Here is a 5,248-nt window from a genome sequence, read left to right on the forward strand (position 1 = left end):
AGCGGAAGCAAGTTACATTTTTTCGGCATTCCTCCGTTTTGTGGTTTTTTCCTAGACAATTGAGACAGCGTCCATTAAGTTGAGTCTTGCGTGCTTCCACTGTACTGAACTTTCTGCAATCTTTGTTGCAGGTTTACTCAATCCACAAAAAAACATGAGCGTCTGGATTTTTTTAGCTGCTGGGCGCAGGTTGATACAGTTCTAGTTTCGCTTTCGATCAGGTTTCCATTGAGTGTGCTGGAACCGTTTAAAATTTCCCTTTTGGGTCCTGATGTGAAGTGCTTCTGCTGTGGCCACAACAGGTCCAGCCTCAAACAACGATGCATCCGTGTCGGTAATCATGGAAGATGACTTTTCCATCGCTGTTATTCTTTGTTAAGGTTTTCCTATTGCTTCAGTGTAGTACCCTCGGTGGCCTGATAGGTGGTGTTCATGCACCACTTTGTCGGGAAATTTTCTTAAAAATCATAGCACGGAAGTAGTTTCCATTCACTGGCTCTCCTAAATTTTCCAGGATTCTTAAATGCCTCTCAATTTTATTTAGTGTGCTCCTAACTTGTACTGTTGTACTCGGCTCGTTGTAGATTATTCAATTGTGTGTAGTGTGCATCTATCAGCGCATCCTTCGATCCGAAACGATTTTTAAGTGTATCAATTGCAATTATATAGTTGTTGTCGGTCACACCTAAACCTGATACAGACTCCTTAGCTAGCCGCTGAGACTCCCCAGTAAATATGCCATTTTTTCTGAGTCTGCAATGTTTCTTTCATGGATGCTAGCTCTGAATCTGTCCCAGAACTCAGTCCACTTTAAACAGTCTCCACTGTAGGATGGTAGTTCAAGCTTTGGCAGTCTTGTTTGTAGCAGAGGCACCTGCTTTCTCTTCTATGGCATGTTGTACGGAGCTCAGTGAATCTTCAATCTCAGAACATAAGCTTTCTGCCTGTAATTGGAATCGCCAGAGCTGGACTTACTATATCCAGTTTTGGAGTTGGTAGCTTCATAGTATTTCTTTTATTTCTACATCCAACTTATTTACCAAATCCAATAACTGTTTCACTAATCTTTTAGCCTATCATATTCCATCTGGTTGCTTTCATATTCATGTTTTACTGAAGCTATGAGTGTCTCTAGGCTAAGTTTTCTCAACTCTACCCGTTTTCCAGAATTTCTTCCATTTTGTTGTGCTTGATCTTCTTTTGGGTGCTGTAAATGCGAATTGTCATCACTTAATAGAGATATTTAAACATGGGCAGAAACAGAATCTCTGTTACAAAAGCTTACTTTGTTTTAGCATAATTCATTCTTATTAGATTTGCTTTATTATTACATATTTACTAATGCATTTGACATAATGTAACTTCAAGAATTGTCCACACCTAACTGTGGCACCCATGTAAAAATTACATTCATTTTCTCATCTTGTTATTCATTACTTAATTACGAGCATTCACACCCATTTTTAATTTAAATATTTTACAGACATGGGACAGTTAGTAAGGACTATCTTTACTTTATTACATAATAAATCGAGTAACGAGTTGCTTTAAGATTACGCGGTATTGATGGATTAAGTTAGATAGCAAACGTTCGGTTTACAAATTATAATTTTACTTACTTGTATTGGTTTTCTTTGAAAATTACAAAGTAAAGTAATACGGGAATAATGGCGGCTACCATAAAGGCGCCAAGTTATTATAACTACTTGTCTTGTTTTAGTACATTTCTTTCGCTTCTTCGACTAGAACAATACAAATAACGATGCATCAACAATATAATAATTCGAACGACAACCAAATAAGTCTCAACAAAAGCGTTCTTTTGAATTAAGTATGTTTTGTTTGCTACTATAAGGTAGGTACTTTCTCAACTTATCGAAATACCAAGACATGCCTCACTTACCATTGGATGTCCATGTAAGAATTACCGGAAAACACTTAACTATCACTGTTCTTAGCAAATTTCGTGCTCACTCACAATACACAAGCCTGAAACGCAGTTTTCTTACGATATTTTCACACAAACTTTAAACTACTCGCATCGAATTCGATATCAATACAGATAAAGATAACATCGTCGTTCGTTGCATTGCCATGCCACAGAGCAAGGAATTATTGTTCAGTACGGTCTGGTACAATATACCAACATAACAACCATGCCAAGAGATCATATTTATTTGTTAGTTTTAATTCTTAAATTATATTGATATTATAATTTCGCTTAATATTAAGTAAATATCTGACATACAAATACTTAATTTTATAATTTACCAATAACTTATTACTAAAAGGTAAAATAAAACGATAACGGATGTTGACACCTCTCCTCTCAAAGGTACAACACTAAACCATAGACAACGATATTATTCTTTTTAATAGGACATAAGGCAAAGGAACCTGACCCACGCAGCCCTTTTGGATACGAAAGTACCTTTCGACGGATACGAAAGAAAGGAAAATAATAACAATAACTGATAAGGACCGTCTTACAATGTTAATGAGAAAAAATTACCTTCAATGTTATCATTAGTCATATATAATAGCAATTTGCTGTCAACGTATAGGATACGGATATTAGCGATGTTGCCAACATTCTTTGCTTCGCATTAGAGAATAAAAGAGGGTCGACAAAGAAATAACCAGAACTAATCCGGCTATTCTCTATCAAAGATCCCCAGCACCTCCACCATTTTGTCGCCCCTTCTATGCTTCCATAAATGTCATACATATATACCTGGGGTGCTAATGGTACACAGCAATAATAAGGCGACAAATATAGCTGAAGTGTGTAAGGACGAGTTCTTATTTCGGCTTCACAAGATATGTGATAACAGTGATTCCCAACGCGGTGTGGCTGTGCCACATTCTTATCACAAGCTAGGCCTAAGATAGCATGCTTAGCTTACGGTCGATTTACTCCGGTCTAGGCACAGCGCTATGCCCGGGTGCCTCAATGCTTAGGCAGAGAGATCCTGGGCCTACCAGTGATCTTCTGACCTATCCCGACCGATCAATAGGCTCCTGGCCGGTTCAGTTTGCCTTTGATCTGGCCTGGCACCCGCCGGACGTGGGGGCTTTGCCCCCACGAGGACCTCCACCATCCCCATAGTCCTGACCTCGGTTGCTCCATCATCATTACGACCGTCAATGCTGGGCAAAAGATACTTGCTCCATGTCTAGTTTATGCGCTCCGCTGTCTATGACATTACCAAGTGTACATTGTACTCTAGCGCTTACTGGACCCATGTACGGAATCTACCCTGTATTAAATTGCGGACATCCTTACACACTCCATAATCATGGCAATTAATATTACATAGCAAAACACTCACCTGAGGTTACAGCCGAGTTTCAGGAAGGAACTGACCTCTATACTGGGGCACCAGCTTAGTTCTTTCCCTCGTTTGTTCATTGTATCGCCATTACACTATACGGTAGTGCCAACACACAAAATTAGACCAATAAGGAAAAGCAATGTGACACATTATAAATGTATTACACATACTAGGGCTGTGACACTTACCGAGTTTTATATGGCAAATCGCGCTGTGCGCGACAGGAATCTAGACACGATTTTTTCCTATGCATACATATCTCAGGTTGCTTATTTCTACTACGCTACTTATGCAGCAGCACTAGCGACATCTATGTTCCGCTCTCATCGAGAGACGTCACACTCTTTCGGAACCAACCGCTCACCCAGACAAGAGATGTCGCTACTAAGCAATCAAATTATGATATGGTTTCACGGGATACCCGTAAAAGTAACAAATTTGGAGTTGAAATAAAAAATACAAAAAGACTCCAAAAAACCAATCATGAACCGATTGGTGTCTTTTTCTCTATTATTGCGTGGACGTAAAACTTATTTTCTGATTGGTTGAAGCCATTTTCTGCGTCGATAGATTTGGGGAGACACTTAGTATTCGGATTCGTCTTTGACTTTTTAACATTTACATCAAAGACATGTTAGTTTCACGAACATCGTTTGGTCCACTCGTGTTATTTAAATAGTTAATAATCATGTTTATACGGAGCCATTTATAATGTAGATCTATAATTTATTGTTTACGAACCAAATATGCATTGACTTTTAGTTATAACAACGCAACGAGTTACTGGTGTTGTGCTTTATTTTCCAATTAAGTACCGAACAGGGCACGTCCAATCTCATGCAGGGCGGCGGTCACCTTTGGGTGCAAGATGCAACCGGCAACAAGCCTAAAAATCAATCTGAAAAGCAGCAATATTAATCGAGATGGAATTATGGTAAATGTAAAGCTGTTTACACACATTTGCACAAACATGCGAACCAACAGGACATTGTAGAACGACTTACTCTCATTAGATTACTTTTTGAGTTTGTGGGTTCGATCGCCACGTTTTTTTGTGTGTGAACGTTTTTACAATTTACGAATGTTTGCACGCGTGTGAGTGCCCCGTTAAGTGTTCGCGCATGTGTATTAAGTTGCAGTTTATTGAACAATCGCAGTTACTGCACTCTTCATGAGATGGACACAGTGCCCATACGTTACTTAAATTTGAAAAACTGGCCCACCTTATAAACTGAAACATACGAGTACACATCAGTAGGTCGCTGCGGTTTTAGAGGAATAGTATACACGTGGAGTTAGCCATAGTTTATGCCTTAACTATAGATTTAAATAGAATAATCTGCAGGTCGACGGCACTCACGGTTAGACGTTTTGTTACGGTTAGGCGCGCCACATCTTGCCGCATGCCGCATGCTGCGACACAGTGCGGCAGTCTGCCGGGACGCACGGTGAGGCATGCTTGTGTTCAGTCGCAGATAACTTTACTTTTTATGTATACAGTTACCTAGTGGTTATGTGATCATTTTTAGCAATGTATTGTAAAAACCTGGCTATTTTTTACTAGCTTCCAGGTTTCTATGCATTTCTTAAGTTTGGGCCGAGCCTCCAGTTTTGATATTTGAGAAGCTATTTCAGATGTTTATTAATTGAATAATTTGTGCTCCATGTTTTGGCAGTTATTCTCACATATCGGTTTATAATTTTTTAAATACCTACGCTAGGATCCTTGGCTACTACTGTTGTACTCGAAAAACCATTGTTTGAGTTGTTAATACTATAAAGTCCTAATAACTGTAAAGTTATCTGCGTGCGACTATTGCAATTATTAACACGTATAGTATGCTGAGGGGCCAATTAAATGCATCAAATGTCATACTTTAAATTATGACAATTGGTGCTAATTGTTTGTCCCT

The sequence above is a fragment of the Choristoneura fumiferana genome, chromosome 11, assembly GCF_025370935.1.
Source record: "Choristoneura fumiferana chromosome 11, NRCan_CFum_1, whole genome shotgun sequence".
In the NCBI taxonomy this organism is placed as follows: domain Eukaryota; kingdom Metazoa; phylum Arthropoda; class Insecta; order Lepidoptera; family Tortricidae; genus Choristoneura; species Choristoneura fumiferana.